This window comes from Panthera leo, chromosome C2 (assembly GCF_018350215.1).
Source record: "Panthera leo isolate Ple1 chromosome C2, P.leo_Ple1_pat1.1, whole genome shotgun sequence".
Lineage (NCBI taxonomy): Eukaryota > Metazoa > Chordata > Mammalia > Carnivora > Felidae > Panthera > Panthera leo.
The window spans coordinates 38,685,818-38,705,510 of NC_056687.1; the positions used below are offsets into that span (position 1 = coordinate 38,685,818).

Consider the following 19,693-nt stretch of genomic DNA (forward strand, 5'->3'; position numbering starts at 1 on the left):
ATTGTAGCTTTTTTATTAAATGAACTTGGAGAAGTCTGTAGTTCCCTTTCACCAGTCTTTTCTTTGACATCCCAAGTTAATTAAACCTTTGAATTTATGGGAATAATTAGAAAATCATTGCTAGGCATTAGAGAGTCAGCAGATATATTTGAATAGAGAAATTCCATAATTATAGGTGTTTTTGTTTTTGTTTTTACAAAGAAAACTCTTATGGAAACAAAGAGGAAAAAAGAAGAGGAAGAGATCCGTTCATTAACTTGTTCAATAAATATATATTTACTGAGCACCGGTCTTTTGCTAAGCTCAGTACCAAACAGTAGGAATACTAGGTGAACAAGTATTCTTGCACTTTCTGCTTTCAAGATATTAGTAAAGGAGACAAATGTAAACAAGCAGTCTCAGCATATGGTACAAAGGACTGTGTTTGGGCTAAGTTCAATGTGAATTGGGAATCTTACAGTGTCTTAAGAAATCAGGGAGACCCCTAGGGAAAGTGACATCTAGATGGAGATGGACAGAATGAGTAGGAGTTCCACTGGCACAGAGAGAGAGGTCAGAGGAGGGAGAATACCTCATATAAATGGACCCGCATATTCAACAATAGAAATAAAAAGCATAAAAACAAACACAGAGACTTGAGGGAACTGCTGCTCAGAAAGAGCATACAGATTACAAAGTTGGAGACATGAGTTCAGAAAAGTAAGGAATAGCCAAATTAGGAATTCTTGTAAGTCTCATTAAGAATCAAAGAGGGGCACCTGGGTGGCTCAGTCAGTTAAGCAAGCATTCAACTTCGGGTCAGGTCATGATCTCACTGTTCCTGGGTTCGAGCCCCACATAGGGCTCTGTGTTGACAGCTCAGAGCCTGGGACCTGCTTCGGATTCTGTGTCTCCCTCTCTCCCTGCCCCTCCCCTGTTCACACTCTGTCTCTCTCTCAAAAAAAAAAAAAAATTAAAAAATTAAAAAAATAAAAGAATCGTATACTTTACCCTTGGAGCAATGCTTTGTCATTAAAGTATTTCAAGAGTTTGGAGGCAAGAACAGTTAGTGCTACTAATGACAGCACTGTGCACATTTGCTGAGGGATTCCAATGTTTCAGGAGTAATGGTATTTGAGTCTTTAAAATTGTGTTGTTTTTATACATCAACCCACTGATTGATAGGAGATGACCTAAACTGAGGCTAGCTCCACCCAAAGCACAGATGGAAAAATGTGGTTATATAATCCCATATTCTTCACTCCCATTCTGTTTGCCTATTATTCATGAAGATAGTCTTACTCTCTATTAGTCCATTTGCTCTGGTCACTAGTATTCATTTAGGTATCTTCTATCTTTTCTTTGTCAAAAGCCCAAGTCTTCATTAGAAGATCTTATCTTTGCTGAAGTCTGATAATATTTAATGCACATCTCTGTTCTTTGTTGATACAACTGAAAATTTCACAGACTTTTAAAGCATTTACATTCAATAGAATGTGTTAAAGTATGGAGTATAGCATAAACTGAGGTTCCCATTTACTAACAGAGATTTTGAATACTTAAAAATTGAGTATGTGCTCAATAAATATTTGTTGAATGAATGAATGGTCCATTCAAATTATTTGCTATATTTCTAAAGGATGGTACATTTATTCATTCATTTAACAAATGTTTATTGGGTGCTTCCTGTATGCCATATACTCATCCAGGCACTGATTATACTACTGTAAATTAAAAAGAAGATAATTCCTGATTTCATGGTATTCTTTTATTGGAAATGAACTAGATACTATGTAAAACATGCATATTTTTTCAGGTTGCAATTAAATTTATGAAGGAAAATAAAGGAAGAAAGTAGAGTAGGTCATGCAGAAGTGGAGGTATTCGATTTTTAATAGGGTGGTTATTGAGGGTTTCAGTGAGAAGTTCACATTTGAAAGGCAGAAAGGACAAGAAAGAATGAGATGTGTGGCATTCTGGGAAGAGTGTTTTAGGCTGAGTGAACAGGAATGCAAAAGTCTCAAAAAGTTTTGAGATACATTTGAAGAACAGAAAGTCACTTGGGAGTGGAACAGAGGGAGAGGAAGAGGAAATGAGATCAGAGGAAGACTAGAGTGGGAGAAAGAATACTGTGTAGGATCTTGCAGGCTATTTTCAATACTTTGTCTTTCACTCTAAGTAAAATCAAAACCATGGAACTGTTCTGTGTAGATGAAGGGCATGTTCTAACATGTAACACAATCACCCTGGATTCACTGATACAAATAGGATGCAAATAAGGAGGAAGAGAAGCAAGGACACTGGTTAAATGAGTATTACAATAGTTCTGGTCAAACACTGATTTATCAAGGTAATAATAAGAAATTGTCAGAGGATAATGGTAATAATAAGAAATTGTCAGAGGAGTCAAAGAAAACTCCAAGATTTGGGTCTGGACAACTGGAAAAATAGGGTTTCCATATACTGAAATAAAGGGTCGGCGAGACATTTAGAGAAAAAATTAGGACATCTTCATTTTTAAATATCTCTTAAACATGCAAGAAGGGGTCATGTTGAGCAGACAAGGCTCTTAGCTAGAGATGGAAATCTAATAGTTGTCTCCTTATAAAGGGTATTTAAAGCCATGAAACAGAGAGAGATGGCCAAGAGAAGCAGTCCAAAGAAAGAATGTCAGACACTCCAATCCATAAAAGTCAAGGAGATGAGGAGAAACCAGAAAAGGTGTCTGAGAAGGAATGGACAATGATATAGGAATTAGCAGGGAGAATGTAGAGTACTTAGAGGTAAGTGAAGAAAAGTATATCTCTAAAGAAGGAATCAACACATATGTCTAATATTTCTGATAAACTAAGTAAGGTAAGGATTGATGTCTGAACATTTTATGACCTTGACAAGACCAGATGTTTTGGCTGGTAGGTAAATGCATTCTGGAATGTGTATTAGTTTTCCAGGGTTGTTTAAGAAAGTGCCACAGGGGCACCTGGGTGGCTCAGTCAGTTGAGCGTCCGACTTCAGCTCAGGTCACGATCTCGCAGTTTGTGAGTTCGAGCCCCGCGTCGGGCTCTGGGCTGATGGCTCGGAGCCTGGAGCTTGCTTCCGATTCTGTGTCTCCCTCTCTCTCTGCCCCTCCCCCATTCATGCTCTGTTTCTCTCTGTCTCAAAAATAAATAAACCTTAAAAAAAATTAAAAAAAAAAAGTGCCACAAACTGGGTGGTTTAAAAAACCCAGAAGTTTATTATCTCACAATTCTGGAGGATAGAAGTCTGAAATCAAGTGTAAGGGCCATGCTCCTTTATGATATAAGCCTTCTTTATCTCTTTCCTGCTTCTGGTAGCAGTTGACATCTTTTGTGTTCCTTGACTTGGATCTACATTAGCTCAATCATATGCCTATGCTATCATATGGCATTCTCCTTGGGTAAACTTGTGTTTTCTTTTCTTTCTTTTTTAAAAATTTATTTATCTATTTTTGAGAGAGAGAGAGAGAGAGAGAGAGAGAGAGAGAGAGAGAACACACAGGTGTAGATGAGGGGCAGAAAAAGAGGGAGAGTGAGAATTGCAAGCAGGCTCCCCACTGTCAGTGCAGAGCCCAATGCAGGGCTCAATCTCATGGATTCTGAGATTACACCTGAGCCTAAATCAAGAGTCGGATGCTTAACCAACAGAGCCACCCAGGCTTGCCTACCCCTGTGTTTTCTTATGGGAATTTTAGTTATAATGGATTAATGTCCCATCTGACCCCAGTGTGACCACACCTTAACTAATTATATTTTTAAAGGCTTTATTTCCAAATAAGGGGCTGTAGGTTAGGACTTCAACGTATCTTTTGGGGAAGGGGACACAATTCAACCCATAAAAGATTGGTTTTAGGGAGAATTATGTAAAATGGTTATGAAAACTCTTTAGTGAAGTATGCTAATAGAGGGACAGAGATATGGATGCTAGCTGAATGGAAAGTGGTGTTAACACCATATTTATTATGAACTTTTATTTGAATGTAAATTTTTTTAAAAAGTGTTTTTATATTGATGAGAAGTATCCAAGAGAAAAAATAGGGGGAAAAAATGGTGATTCCGGAGAGGGAGGGAACATTTTGGCAAAAGATGGAGGAGTTAAAGTTTGAAGCTGGTGCTCCTTTGAAGAATTTAGCTTTACATGGAGAGTTGTTCTGTTTTGTTTTGTTTTTTAATTTAAGGAAAATGGAAAGCAGAAAGCAGAGTGGTTAAGTAAAAGTGAGAAAAGGAGTGGGGGAGGTATTGAAGGAGAAAGGGTGAGTTATAAAATTGTCCTCTGGTAGAGTAGGGAAGTGAATGGACTAGAATAAAAGGCTAGGGAAATGTTAACAATCGCCAAACAAAAGGTCTCACTGGAGTTAGTCGTCTGTCCTTGAACAGAGACCAGACTGCTAACGTGTAGTTTTCTTAAAAAACAAAACAAAACAAAACAAAACAAAACAAAACAAAAAACGGTTAGGCATTTAGGGTTACAGTTAAATGAGATTTGTTTTTGACTTTTAAAAAATTATTATGTCATTTAAAAACCAATGTATACACGATTTTAGAGGCGTGGGGAGAGGAAGTGTGGACGCCGAGGCATTGGGCACTCTGAGCGGCCCGGGTGCGCTGTCCCGAGGACCCCGCATTCCGTCGGGTCCGACTTGGGGGTCGGGAGCAAAGCTAGGGGCCAGACGCAGACCCGGAAGTTCCCGGGGCTCGTAGCGTAGCCTGGAGGGGGCGGTCGGACGTGGACGAACTCCGCGCACGGAGACCACAGAAGTCAGCCGAGTGAGCTCGGGTCGGCGCGCCGCCTTCCGCTGCTGCCTCCCGAACGCGGCCAGAGTGCGCGGGAGGGCCGGCCGTCGCCGGGTGAGGGCTGCGTGCCGGCCGGTCCTCTAGGGCCCCGACAGGGTGTGACCCGGGCTTCCCGGGGCGCGGGCGGTCCACCGCCAAGAGACCCCTGCGGCTGAGCGGCTGAGCAGCAGCCCCGCGCTTGCGCGCCGCGCTCCTCCTTGACCTGAGGTTGGTTTTTTGGCAAGTGAGAAAGGTGAAACCATGAAGGAATTAGGAAATTAAAAGATAGGTGCTTTAAAGTGACGGTAATGAGGAAGTAGGGACTATAAGCTGGGCAGAGAAGAAAGCGAATGCATGAAAGAGGGATCTTGAAGTGTGGTAATAATATCACTGGATGTGGCTGGTATATCACAGGGGTGAGTAGGTAAGAGGAATAGGCAGAGGTATTGTCATCCTAGGAGATAAAATGCGAAACAGGATTAGGGAATATGGTGGAATGATTTTGAAGCAGCAATGTGAAAGATGGGGGTTACCAGCTCTGTCTCGCAGCCTGGTTCTAGGAGAGCTGTGAGAGAAAACAGTCATCACTTGTGGATGGTAATTAGGAAGATGAAGAAGACCCAGTGCCCTTTGAATCTTTGTGGTTAAGAAATTTTTGATGGTTAAGATGTAGAGACGGTGGGAGGTTTTTTTAGGAGAGTGCAAAGTTCTGGACTTCTCTCGACTTCTTGTGAAAGTTGGGAGAACAGAGAAGGAGCATTTATATTCCAACCGCTGTGACTCCCTCTTGGCTTATGCTAATGGAGTGTATTATGTATTTAAAAAAAAATTGTATATTACAGTGTTTTGACCTCTTAAAAAATCTTTCTGGCTTGGAAGTGATGGGCTTAGAAGAGGCCAACCAGTTCTTGGTGATATCAAAGGGCCCACCCAGGATATGAAAACTAACTAGCCCAGAGCCATACCTACTCTGCTTAGCCCCTCAGGAGATAAAATCCTTCTACCTTAATCATCCAAGCCCAGGAACCAGGCAAGAGACCACACCAAAGCCCAAAACTCAGTGGAATTATTCACGCTAGCCAATTTGAAACTGTTTAACCCCTTCTGCCTTGCCTTTTTCTTGAAAACCCCAATGAAGGCTCTGGTCTAATGTTTTCCTTTGGCTCCTATCTTCTTTCTCCTGACCACCCGTCCCTACTGTTAATAGGACCTGTAAGTATAATAAACTTTTTTTTTTGAGCCTCTCCTCTGTCTCCTCTTGTTGCTGCACCTGACTGACCATGTTGTAAAAGAATATAAAACATGGGGTCAGCATGCATTCATTACATTGCTTATTTGAAAATCTAATAAACTGAAGTAAAAGAAATTTTGGACTCCACCAATTTTCAGTTTTCACATTCTGACAAGACGTCTTGGTCTGACCTAACTCAAGTACTCATTTCTAAAATAAACTCTATCAAAGGCAAAAGCCAAATGGTTGCTGTATTTTTTGTTGTATAGATAAAGATAGAGATTTGGTGTGTAGGTTATATTATATTGTCGTGATTTGTGGCCTTTAGTGTTATAAAGTGTCCTTATTTTTCTTGTATAATGCATTTTGGCCTGAGACCTACATGAGTGATATAAAGATTGAAGCATTTGCTTTCTTATTGTCTTTATTTGCCTGATAAATCATTATCCATCCTTTTATTTTAGTCTCTTTATATCGTCTCGTGTCTCTTTTGAGTGCAACACAGATTTAAGTTTTGCTTAAAGCCGATCAGAAAATATTTCTTACAGTGGGTCTCGGTTGTACTCTATTTTTAATTTATTTTGGTATTTAGGAATATATCTGTATCTGTATATACACATATGTAATTGTTTTAGTGTTTAACTTTATATCAGTTAATTTTCATGCTACTCTAAGAACAGGGATCAAAACTTTTTCTGGAAGGGGTGGAAAGTAAATATTTTCCACTGTGTGGGCCATATAATCTCCTTGTCAGTGGCTGAACTGATATAAATCCTGTTCAAAAGCAATCATAGAGAATAAACAAATGGATATGGCCAGATTAGACAAAGGGACAGATATAACTTAGAGTCTGCTGACTTCTGCTTTAGGCTGCATTTTCTTTAGTTTCTACTGCTTGGTTTTGCATCTTAAAATGACTTGTATTGACTTATAGCTGTGATCTATTGGAAAAAAAAAATTCCGTAGATTGCTTTGGGTAGTACTGACATTTTTAACAATATTAATTCTTCTAATCCATGAGCACAGCCTATCTTTACATTTATTTGTGTCCTCTTCAATTTCTTTTGTCATGAGAGACATTATAATTATCAGTGTAATTATTAGGTCTTTCACTTCCTTGGTTAAATTTATTCCTAGACATTTTATTCTTTTTGAGCCAATTGTAAATGGAACTTTCTTTATTTCTCTTTCTGATAATATATTTTTAGTGGATAGAGATATAGCAGATTTTTGTACATTAATTTTGTATCCTGTGATTTTACTGAGTTCATTTATTAGTTCTGAAGTGTTTTTTTTTATGAAGTCTTCAGGGTTTTCCATATAAAATATGTTATCTGCAAACAGTGACAGTTATACTAGTTTCTTTCCAATTTGGATGCCTTTTATATCCTTTTCTTCCCTAATTGTTTTGGGTAGGACATCTAAAGCAATGTTACGTTGAATAAAAGTGGCAAGAGTCTGCATCCTTGTCTGGTTTCCCATCTTAGAAGATAAGCTGACCTTTGACTATGATGTTAGCTGATTGGGTTGAGGTACAGTCCCTCAGTCCCCACTTTATTAGGAGTTTTTATCATAACTGGGTGTTGGATGTTGTCAAATGCTTATTTTGCATCGATTGAGATGATCATGTGACTTTTGTTTCATTTGTTAATGTGGTATATAACACTGACTGATTTACATATGTTGAACCATCTATGCTTCCCTGGAATAAAACCTACTTGATCATGGTATGTGGATTATTTAATGTATTGTTGAGTTTGGCTTACAAATATTTGGTTGAGGTATTTGGATCTATGTTAATTATGGATACTGGCCTGTAATTTTCTTTTCTTACAGTGTTTTTGTCTGGTTTTGGTATCACAGTAATGCTAATTTTGTGAGATGAGTTTGGAAATGTTTCCTCCTCTTCTACTGTTTTGGAAGAGGTTGAGAAGGATTAGTTAATAGTCTCTTATCAGCCTTTGTATTTCTCTCCTATCAGTTGTAACTTCTTTCTTTCATTTCTGATTTTGAGTCTTCTTTTTTTTCTTGGTAATTCTAGCTAATTGTATCGATCTCTTCTATTGTCATTTTAGTCTCTATTTCATTTATTTCCACTCTGATCTTTGCTATTTATTTTCTTCTACTAATGTTAGGACTTGTTTTTTCTTTTCTAGTTCCTTGAGGTATTAGGTTAGATTGTTTACTTGAAATCTTTATTTCTTTATGTAAGCTTTTATCAGTATGAACTTCCTTCTTAGGAATTGCTTTTGTTATATCTCCTGAGTTTTGGTATGTTGTATTTCCATTTTCATTTGTCCCAAGATATTTTGTGATTTCTCTTTTGATATCTTCTGTGACCCATTGAGTGTTCAGTAGCATGTCTAATCTCCACATATTTGTGACTTTTTCACTTTTCTTTTTATAATTAATTTCTAGCTTCTTACCACTGTGGTCAGAAGAGATATTTGATATAATTTCAACCTTCCTAATTTAATTAATACTTGTTTTGTTGCCTAACATGTGATTTGTCCTGGAGCATGGTCCATGTGCACTTGAGAAGAATTTGTATTCTATTATCTTGGATGGAATGTTCTGGTGAAATCTAAGTCCATCTGGTCTAATGGGTCATTTAAGGCCAGTATTTCTTTATTGATTTTCTGTCTGATCTATCCATTGATGAAAGTGGAGTATTAACATCCCCTATTGTTGTATTGCCGTCTGTTTCTCTCTGTAGGTCTATTAATATTTGCTTTATATATTTAGGTATTCCTATGGTAAGTGAATTAACATTTACAAATGTTATATCTTAGTATATTTACCCCTTTATTATTATATAATGACCTTCTTCGTCTCTTATTATAGTATTTATCTTAAAGTCTGTTTTGTATGGTGTAAGTATAGCTATCCCAAACTTTCTTTTGATTTCCATGTGCAGGGAACATCTTTTTCCATCCCTGTATGTTCAATCTCTGTGTGTCCTTACATTTGATGGAAGTCTTTTATAGGCAGCATAAAGATGGGTCTTGGGTTTTACCATTCATCCACTCTATGTCTTTTGACTGGAGAATTTAGTCTAGTTATGTTCTAGTAATTATTGACAGGTATGTTAAGTTGCTTTTGTCATTGTATTAATTGTTTTCTGGCTGTTTTGTAATTCCTGTGTTCCTTTATTCTTCTCTTGCTCCCTTCCTTTTTGTTTTGATGCTTTTCTGTATTGGTATGCTTTCTTTTGTGTACCTATTCTTGGTTTTTGCCTTGTGGTTACTATGAGGCTTATGCAAAAGGTTTGCAGAAGGCTTGTATGTTTAACAGTTTATATTAAATTGATAATAATTTAAATTTGAACACATTCTACAGGTCTATATTTTTGCTCTCCCCCACTGAATGTTTTATGTTTTATATGTCACAATCTATATCTTTTTATCTTGTATATCCATTTACACATTTTTGTTAATTATTGCATGTGTTTGTCAATACTTTTAAATTGTGCATGCAGAATTGTTAAACTTTATTATAGATACATAAATTGCATCTCAAATAAGCTGATTTAACTATTAGTGACAGGGTAAAGAATATGATAAATCATACTGGGATAATTTTTATGTATATGGAAAAATACAACTTTCATGCATCATACCATATTCAAAAATGAGTTTTAGGAGTGTTTGAGTAGCTCAGTCAGTTAAGCATCCAGTTCTTGATTTCGGCTCAGGTCATGTTGCCAAGGTTGTGAGATCAAGCCCATATATATATATGGGCTTGATCCTATATATATATATATATATATATATATATATATATACACACACACACATATATATATATATACACACACACACACACACACACACACACACACACACACATATATGTGTGTGTGTGTGTGTGTGTGTGTGTATATATATATATATATATATATATATATATATATATTAAAGAGAAAGGGATAATGGTACTAGGGAAAATAATCCAGAAAGATTTTCTTTTATGTATAACGTTTTAATGAAAGAGTTGGAGGACAGAGGTGAAAGCAAGACAGAAAGACAGGCAAGAAAAGATCTGAAGAAAATATGAAAAATATGTTACATTATGTATGTCAATGAGATAGATGTATATTACAGGATGACTTGCCCTTTCTGTACTCTAAAATAGTAAGACTAAATAATAAGTTTTAAAAAGAAGTAAAAAGAAGCAGAAGTAAAAGTAAAAATTTTGAAAACAAGTGCAGCAATTATTAGCAGAGGAACATTGATAGCCAAACATATTTATTTATTTATTCTCAAAGATTAATCCTTCTTGAAGGACAATTAATAATATAGGATATTGTCATACTATAAGTAACTACATTTTTCAGCCAGTTTCCAAAAGGAAAATAAATTTGCTATAACAAATTGTGTTTTCCAGCCATGGCCACCACAATATTTCCAGTCAGACATCACACTTACTTTCACAGACAAATGGTGTCTGTGGCCCCTCCTTTTAAATCTGGAAGGGGGCTTATGACTGCTCCCACCTACAGAGTGTGACAGAAGCCATACTAGGTAAATTCCAAGTCGAAGTCATATTGAAGATACAACTTCCCCTTGGATATCTCTTGAGACACATGCTTTGGAGCCTGAGAATACATGTAATAAGGCCAACTACCTTGAAGCTGCTATGTTGCAAAATCACATAGAAATAAAGAGAGATATCCAAGGAGTCCTTAGCCATTCTGGTGCTCAGTCAAAGCTTCCTAGCCGAGGCTTTGCATCCCAGACACTGTCAAGTGAGTAGATGAGATTTTGAATGATTACAGACTACAGGCTTCAAGCTGTCCCAGCTGATTCAGAGTGGAGCAGAAACAAGTTAGTCCTGCTGAGGTGCCAGCCCAGACACCAGATCTGTGAGCAAAATAATTATTTTACACCACTAAGTTTTACGGTTTTGTGTGCAGCATTAGATATCCAGAACATTTGTCTAAAAATGGAAGGTAGATAGAATATTTAAAAGGAAAAAAACTGTCAAATGAGGAAAGATAGTAAATTCTTTTTGGTATGAGTTTCATAGGGCAGTGGACATTTTATGTTTGTATCTTTAGACGACATATAGAATGCAGAACAGGAACTTAGAAAAGAGATCTAGGGGAATTGTAGATTGGGGAGACATTAGCTCAAAAATGATCTCTCTCATGCAGGTATATATGCTGTACCTTCATATTTCCAAGAGGTGATCACTGCTGATTAAAAGTTCCAGATCATCTGGAAGGTCATATCAAACAGAATTCTTATAGTGTACTTTTGTTTATTTGTTTGCTTTCTATTTCTCATCAACATCAACCTACTTATTCAAGTTAATGTTATCAACATTAATTCATAGTTGTTCTGTCAATTTTATTTAGGCTGTGTAAATAGAAACTTGGAATGATTAAATTGATTCTTTTTTTTCCTTGCACAAAAGAGGAAGTTGTTTAATACGACTGTTTTTATTTTAATTTAATTTTAAAAGTGTGGTCCAAATAGTCTCTGAAGACCTACCAGATTAGGAGCCATCATGCAAACATTCATGAGTCATAGAAAGATATCCCCCTTAAAGATACACATATCTATAAGGGAGAGTAAGACACTTCAACATAAAACACACATTATTTAAATAAATAAAATATGGAGAAGGCTATGGCAAATGTTGCAATACCATAGAAATTCAAAATGATAATATCTGACTGCAAGTCAATGGAGGAAGCTTTTCCATGGTATTGACCTATAAATATATACACATTGTTGATAGACCAAGAGAATATTTTAGCTAGAGTAAACATTTTAGATAGAACATTTTAAGTAGAACTTGTGCACATTCATAAACTTGAAAAAGCACAGAGCATAGCCAGATACACTGTGCAGTTGAATTTACTTTGATAAGTATATGCATTCCAAGGTAAGAATATTGGATTTTATCTTTTGATAAAACGGCTTTTGATGATTTGAAGATAGAGTTGGCATGATAAAAACCGTCTGTTAGAAATTTGTACTTTTCTATTAAGGATAAATCTGAAATCTAGAAATCTGAAATGTACATATATGTCTGTGCATATATACATATATATGTATATATACATGCAAATATATATATATATATATCTATATATATATATATATCTATATATATATATATATCTATATATATATATATATATATATATATATATATATATATATATCTCCAACTAGTGAATTCATATTTGAGAATATAAGTGGCATATGGTATACTTTTAGTTTAAGATGATGGAGTAAAGATTTCTTGTCATCTCCTAAATAGAGCTGGTAAAAATAATAATAACAAAAAAACAAAACAAACAACAAACTTGATTTTAACCAGACTTGGGAAGCCCCAGTGCCTGCAGCATCAATACATGAACAAATATATTGAAAGAACATCTCAGACTTTGGCCAGATTCACCAGGCAAGTAGATTTTCTAAACCACAAGGCACAAACTGAGGAGTGAAAACCAACTTATTTTGAACAAACATATCACAGCGTAGAAGCTCGTCGTAGAAATCTCCTGAATTTTGATTGACAATGCTTATGTTAGAGGAGAAGCTAGAAATCATGCAGACATTCCATCACTGCAAAAGCTAGCTTTTAGTGTGACAAATTAGAGGAGAAACTATGGGTTGCAAACAGCCTTGCTGCTGCCAATATTTGTCAGCTGAAGTTAAGAAAAAACTTAATCATTTCACACACACACATATACCTTCTCTCCCTCCCTCACCCTGGGAGAATGGTTTTGGCTGTCTAGAATACATTCATTTTTCTCCTCAAAAGGACACTTCGGGGTGTGTGTATGCATGCGTGTGTGTGTGTGTGTGTGTGTGTGTGTGTGTGTGTGTGTGTGTGTGTGTGTTTCATTTGTAGTCTCTGTGGTCCAGGTAAAGCTAATTCCATCCTTGACTTTAGAGTTGAGAATAAAAGCCTGGCATCTCCCCACGCCCCTAGACATTGTTATTTGTTTAGGAATGACCTGTCACTCAACGGAATAAATAAATAAGATTGAATTTCAGAAATTTTGGAAGTGAAAGCTAGGAAGTAAAATACTTTCCCTTTTTTATCTTGTGAGTTTCTTGTATCACTTGGGATTTTATTATTTCCATATACCAGATATTCAACTATAGTTTCTTAAAGTTTATTTTTCTTTTGTGATTACTAGAGCATAAGAGAAAACAAGTTGAGTGCAAGCACAGTCATTACAGGATATTAGGAACCTAGGCTCTCTTCAGCTCCATTCTCTGTTCACCCCATTATGTGGCTCTTTTTGTCACAAAATGTTTGCTCCATCTGTAGGCAGAAAGAAGGGGGAAGGGCAAAGAGCTAAGATCTGGGTCAACTCAATCTATTCAGTTACTCCAGGAAAATAGTATCATTCCTGGATCACATCCAATAGAAATTTTCCATTTCATTTTAAGAACTGGCTCGTATGGTCACTTCTCACTGTCACAATCTGGGAACACAAATAGTGCTCAACTGGACACATTGCAGCTCTGAATGTGCTTCCATTAGTAAAAGAGAAAGAGAAAATAGATATTGGATAGTTAATGCATTTTCTGCCAAATTTGGTAAGAGGAGCATTAAAGCCTAGAACTCCTGGAAATAGAAGGAGGAGTCCAGAAGAAAATATTGCTGAGAGACTGCTTGTTGCAGGCAGGCTTGGTCCCAGGACCCAGAGAGGGGATCTCACGGGACCAGCCAAGAGGGTCTTGGGCTTCATGCCGGATAGATATCAAACACGAGCTGGAGGAAGTAGAAACAGAGTTTACAGGATAGTGTAGATGACAGTAGCAGATGGAGTGCCTGGGAGATGCAGAAAAGAAAAGAGACTGAGTCTTGTTGTTGCTTGGGACTAGGGGTTTATATTGGAAAAAGATCTAGGGTATGTGTTCCTTCAGGAATCCAGGGTAGGACACAATTAAAGGTGAGTGTCAGGTAAACAATAGGTGTTATTCTGTAAATTACTAAAGGTAGGGGTATTGATGCCAGTGTCAACTGCGGTTGGTTTGAAGCTAATGTCCTGGAATGTTTTGGGGATCTGTCTCTTAGGTGTTATCAGGTGTTTGGGGCCTAGGATAAAACTCAAAGCATAATTAACTTTCTTGCATCCCCCTTGAAGTGTGAGCATAGCTTCTTTGATTTACTTGGAGGCAAAATATGGAACATAAGTAAATGAGACATTATAGAAAAACAGCAGAGATGGAGTCTTTCTAGAAGGGACATCCTTCTGCTTCCCTACCTCACTCCAACTCCATCCAAGTTCTGATAACTCTCTTTGATATTCTGGCTCCTGTGTGCTGGTCAGCCCTACCTTGGAATTTTCAAACCCTGAATAAGAGGAATTCAGATGATTCCTTAATCCAGTTGAGTGTGTGTGTATGTGTGTGTGTATTTCTTTGCGATTGAATAGGTCCAAACATACCCAGCAGACCAATGATGAAACTTCTGGATATACCAGAGTTGTGTAAGGGCACCCTGGAGATGCTCATGAGAAAATGACAGTGGCTTAAGTTGAATGTCCCTGGGTTTTAATCTGCCATCACCCTAATTCACCATTCCACGTTGTTGTTTATTGTAAACTTTTACAAGGAGCTTGTCTAGGAAAAGGTTTTCAGATTCATAAGAAGAAATAAAAAGCAGTGTAATGGGCCTTAGGCGAAAGTAACTGAAAATAAAATATGAAAATGGACTTAGCATGCAAAAGATATTTGTGAACATACTAGAAACATGCTAGAGATTATAGCATAAAGCAGGTGAAATTTGGTGTACACATTTTGTCATTGTATTGATAACATAGACACAGGACTTAAGAAAAAGTGAGACAATGCAAAGAATTTAAAAAAGTATGTGGCAAAATTAATATATATTTACATATAAAGGAGAAAAATATCACAGAAATAGAGGTTGCATGGGAAATAGATACAGGGAAATGTATTCTCTGAAAAATGGGGAGATAAAGGAGATAATTAAGAAAATTAAGCCAAGTGAAATATAAGAGAAAAGTTGTAAAAAAAGAAAAAGGTTTTGAAAGAAAGTAATAAGTACGTATAATAAAAAAAAGATGATTTAATGTATGCCTTATTGTTGACCCTTATAAAGAAAACAAAATAAGTAGAATGGGATAAATGAAAGCAGAAAACAAATATTTTCCAGAGAGATAATTTAAGAAAACTTGCATAAAATAAATGAAAACTTGAAGCTACATACTGAAACTACAAGTTGTGTTTAGAAAGAAAGAATATGCAGATCAATTAACATAAATGTATATCAAGAAAAATCATTTTTATGTCACTCAGAGAGAAAATTCAATTTGTCTATAAGTTGGAATAAGGCTGGCCTCAGAACCCTTTTGTAACAACATGACAATTAGAAAATGAAGAAGTATTGTTTCAAAATCATCAGGGAAGTAAAGGGCAATTCAAGAATTTTAGATTGAGCTGAAATCTTACTCAAGCATGAAGGCAACAGAAAACTAAAAATTTAGGAAACATGGCCCTTAGTAAGCCAATTTATTTTATTTGTTAAATATAATTTATTGTCAAATTGGCTAACTTACAGTGGGTAAAGTGTGCTCTTGGTTTTGGGGGTAGATTCCTGTGGTTCATTGCTTACACACAACCCCCCAGTGCTCATCCCAAGTACCCTCCTAGATGCCCATCACCCATTTTCCCTGCTCCCCTCCCCCCATCCACCCTCAGTTTGTTCTTTGTATTTAGGAGTCTCTTATGGTTTGCCTTCCTCCCTCTCTGTTTGTAACTATTTTTTCCCCTTCCTTTCCCCCATGGTCTTCTGTTAAGTTTCTCAAGATCCTCATATGAATGAAAGCACATGATATCTGTCATTCTTTGACTGACTTATTTCACTTGGCAAGCCAATTTATAGGGCAAGCTTCAGCAAAGAAGTGAACTGGGAAACTTGATAAAATAAGTGAATTTTAAAATGTTTGTAAATACCAATTAAGCAACCACAATTATGACAATTAAGGTAACAGTGGAAGAAACAAAATTATACATAGTGGTGATATTTACATAATACAAGACAATAAAATCCAGGAATGTCAGGATAGAAATAAAGTAAGTGATGGGATGAAGCCATTGGGGCTGTGGAGAAGGTGGAGGGAGCACAAAGAATATAAAGACATCTTAACATCATGGTTAAGTGTAGTTCTGGTGTCAGACTTAGGTTGAAAGCCTTGGTTCTGTCCCTTGTCAGCTCTGTGGCCTGCTACTTCACATCTGCATATAAAGATGTGTCATACTGTTCTTACTGCATACAGTTCCTAGCAACATTAATCAGTCAGGTGTTTGTGGAATACTTAGAACAGTGAATAGCACATGTTATCCCCTGGAAGAGTAGCTTTTAACTACAAATATAAGGTCATGTTTAATAAGAGCTCAGTCTGTAAGACTATCTGGGTTCACATCTCAAGTTCACATCCAGTTCTTCAGAAAAGAGAGTCTAAAGTTCCGGTTTTACTTCTTACTCTCTTGGAGTCTCTGAAATGGAAACAGACTTAAACTACTCCATTGATATGAATTAAACTAATCCTCTCCAATTTGGCATAAAGAAGTGACCACAAAATTCTTTTTTAAACTGCATATCTGCTTTTGTTTCCCTTGCCTCCAGAGACATGTCTAGTAAGAAGTTGCTGCGTATGAGGTCAAAGAGGTTGTTGCCTGTTTTCTCCTCTACGATTTTGATGGTTCCCTCTCTTACAGTTAGATCTTTCATCCATTTTGAGTTTATTTTTGTGTACAGTGTAATAAAGTGGTCCAGGTTCATTCTTCATGTCGCTGTCCAGTTTTCCCAACCCCATTTATGGAAGAGAACTGTCTTTTTTCCATTGGATATTCTTTCCTGCTTTGTTGAAGATTAGTTGGCCCTACATTTTTGGGTCCATTTCTGTGTTTTCTGTTCTGTTCCATTGATCTATGTGTCTGTTTCTGTGCCAGTACCATACTGTCTTGATGATTACAGCTTTGTAATACATCTAGAACTCCGGAATTGTGATGCCTCCAGCTTCAGTTTTCTTTTTCAGGATTGCTTTGGCTATTCAGGATCTTTTTTGCTTCCGTACAAATTTTAGCATTGTTTGTTCTAGTTCTGTGAAGAAGGCCGGTGTTATTTTGATAGGAATTGCATTGAATGTGTAGTTTGCTTGGGTACTATTGACATTTTAACAATGTTTGGTCTTCCGATCCATGAGAATGGAATGTTTTTCAATTTCTTTGTATCTTCTTCAGATTCTTCCATAAGCTTTCTATAGTTTTCAGCGTATAGGTCTTTTACCTCTTTGGTTAGTTTATTACTAGGCTTTTTATGGTTTTCAGTGCCAGTGTAAATGGGATTGATTTCTTGCTTTCTCTTTCTGCTGCTTCATTATTGGTGTATGGAAATACAACTGATTTCTGCATGTTGATTTTATATCCTGTGACTTTGCTGAATTCATTTATCAGTTCTAGCAGTTTTTTTGGTGGAGCCTTCAGGTTTTCCGCATAGAGTATCATGTCATCAGCGAAGAGTAAAAATTTGACTTCTTCCTTGGTGATTTGGATGTCTTTTATTTTGTCTTGTTGTCTGATTGCTGAGGCTAGGACTTTTAACACTTTGTTGAACAACAGTGGTGAGAGTGGACATCCTGTTGTGTTCCATACTTTAGGGGGGAAAGCTCTCAGTTGTACCCCACTGAGGATGATATTAGCTGTGGGTCTTTCATATATGGCTTTTATGATATTGAGGTATGTTCTTTCTATCCCTACTTTCTTGAGAGTTTTTGTCAAGAAAGGATGCTGTATTTTTTCAAATGATTTTTCTGCATCTATTGAGAGGATCGTGTGGTTTTTATGCTTTTCTTTAGTAACGCGATGTATCATGTTGATTGATTTGTGCATATTGAACCACCCCTGCAGCCCAGGAATAAATCCTGCTTGATCATGGTGAATAATTCTTTTAATGTATTGTTGGATTTGGTTTGCTAGTATCTTCTTGAGAATTTTTGCATCCATGTTCATCAGGGAGATTGGTTTGTAATTTTCCATGTGAGTGGTGTTTTTGTCTGGTTTTGGAAACAAGGTAATGCTGGCCTCATAGAATGAGTTTGGAAGTTTTCCATCCATTTCTATTTTAGGAACATCTTCAAAAGAATAGGTATTAACTCTTCTTTAAATGTTTGGTGGACTCAACACCCCAAAAAACAAACAATCCAGTGAAGAAGTGGGTTAAAGACACTTTTCCGAAGAAGACCTCCAGATGGCTACCAGACACATGAAAAGATGCTCACCATCACTCATCATCAGGGAAATACAAATCAAAACCACAATGAGATACCACCTCACAACTGTCAGAATGGCTAAAATGAACAACTCAGGAAACAGCAGATGTTGGTGAGGATACAGAGAAAGGGGAATACTTTTGCACTACTGGTGAGAATGCAGATTGGTGCAGCCACTCTGGAAAAATTATGGAGGTTTCTCAAAAAGTTAAAAATAGAACTACCCTATGACCCAGCAATTGCACTACCCAGCATTAATCCAAAGGATACAAAAGTGCTTATTTGAAGGGGCACATGCACCCCAGTGTTTAATAGCAGTGCTATCAATAGTAGCCAAATTATGGAAAGAGCCCAAATGTCCTTCAACTGATGAATGGATAAAGATGTGGTGTGTGTGTGTGTGTGTGTGTGTGTGTGTGTGTGTATGCAATGGAATATTACTTGGCAATCAAAAAGAATGAAATCATGCCATTTGCAACCTTGTGGATGGAACTAGAGTGTATTATGCAAAGCAAAATAAGTCATAGAAAAATAAATATCATCTGATTTCACTCATACATGGAATTTAAGAAACACAAAAGATGAACATAGGGGAAGGGATGGAAAAATAAGATAAAAACAGAGAGAGAGGCAAACCATAAGAGACTCAAATACAGACAATTTAATTTAAACACAGAGGGTCACTGGAGGGGAGGTTGGTGGGGAGATGGGATAAATGGGTGATGGGCATTAAGGAGGCCACTTGTGAAGAGCACTGGGTGTTATTTGTGAGTGATGAATCACTAAATTCTACATCTGAAACTAATATTACACTGGATGTTAATGAACTGGAATTTAAATAAAAACTTGAGAAAGAAGAAAAAAAAACAAGAAATAACAAGTCTTTAAGAGGGTGCACAGAAAAGGGTGCAGATGACTTGTGCACCGTTGGTGGGAATGTAAATTGATGCAGCCACTGTGGAAAAGAGTATGGAGGTTCCCCAAAAAACTAAAAATAGAAATAGCATAAAAAAAAAAACTGCATGTCTGTATATGTGCATTCTGTTTTTTTTTTTAACGATATAAATATCTTTGCCTTATAATACCGTGAAGCATGTCTCCCCACCCATTTGCAATGCTCAGTATATCTTTCAATGTTATATCATGTTCTCCTGGATATACTGTGATTTATTTTACTATGATCCTTTTTTTGAGACCTTCAGTTTTTGTTATTTTAAAGAATGTTGTGATAAATAATTTTAGTGAAATTTTTAAGTCCATTTATTCTTATTTCATTTGAATAAATTCTTAGAAGTAGACTTGTCTCAGAGGAATTATTTGACTGTTGATAATTTTAAAATATTCATGAAAGTTATAGCAACTTACGTTCCCATTTGCCCTGAGAGTTTCTGTGTATACCTCTGTCAATGACCAATATCAGCA

General features: G+C 36.6%; 1 long non-coding RNA gene across 1 annotated transcript in view; it reads left to right on the forward strand.

The window, feature by feature from the left end:
- Positions 1 to 4,885: 4,885 nt before the first annotated feature.
- The window catches only part of LOC122198834, a 47,393-nt gene continuing 32,585 nt past the window's right edge, over positions 4,886 to 19,693 (forward strand). The window contains exon 1 of the long non-coding RNA XR_006193178.1: positions 4,886 to 4,997. This is a non-coding gene — a long non-coding RNA (uncharacterized LOC122198834). The remainder of the gene's footprint in view (positions 4,998 to 19,693) is intronic.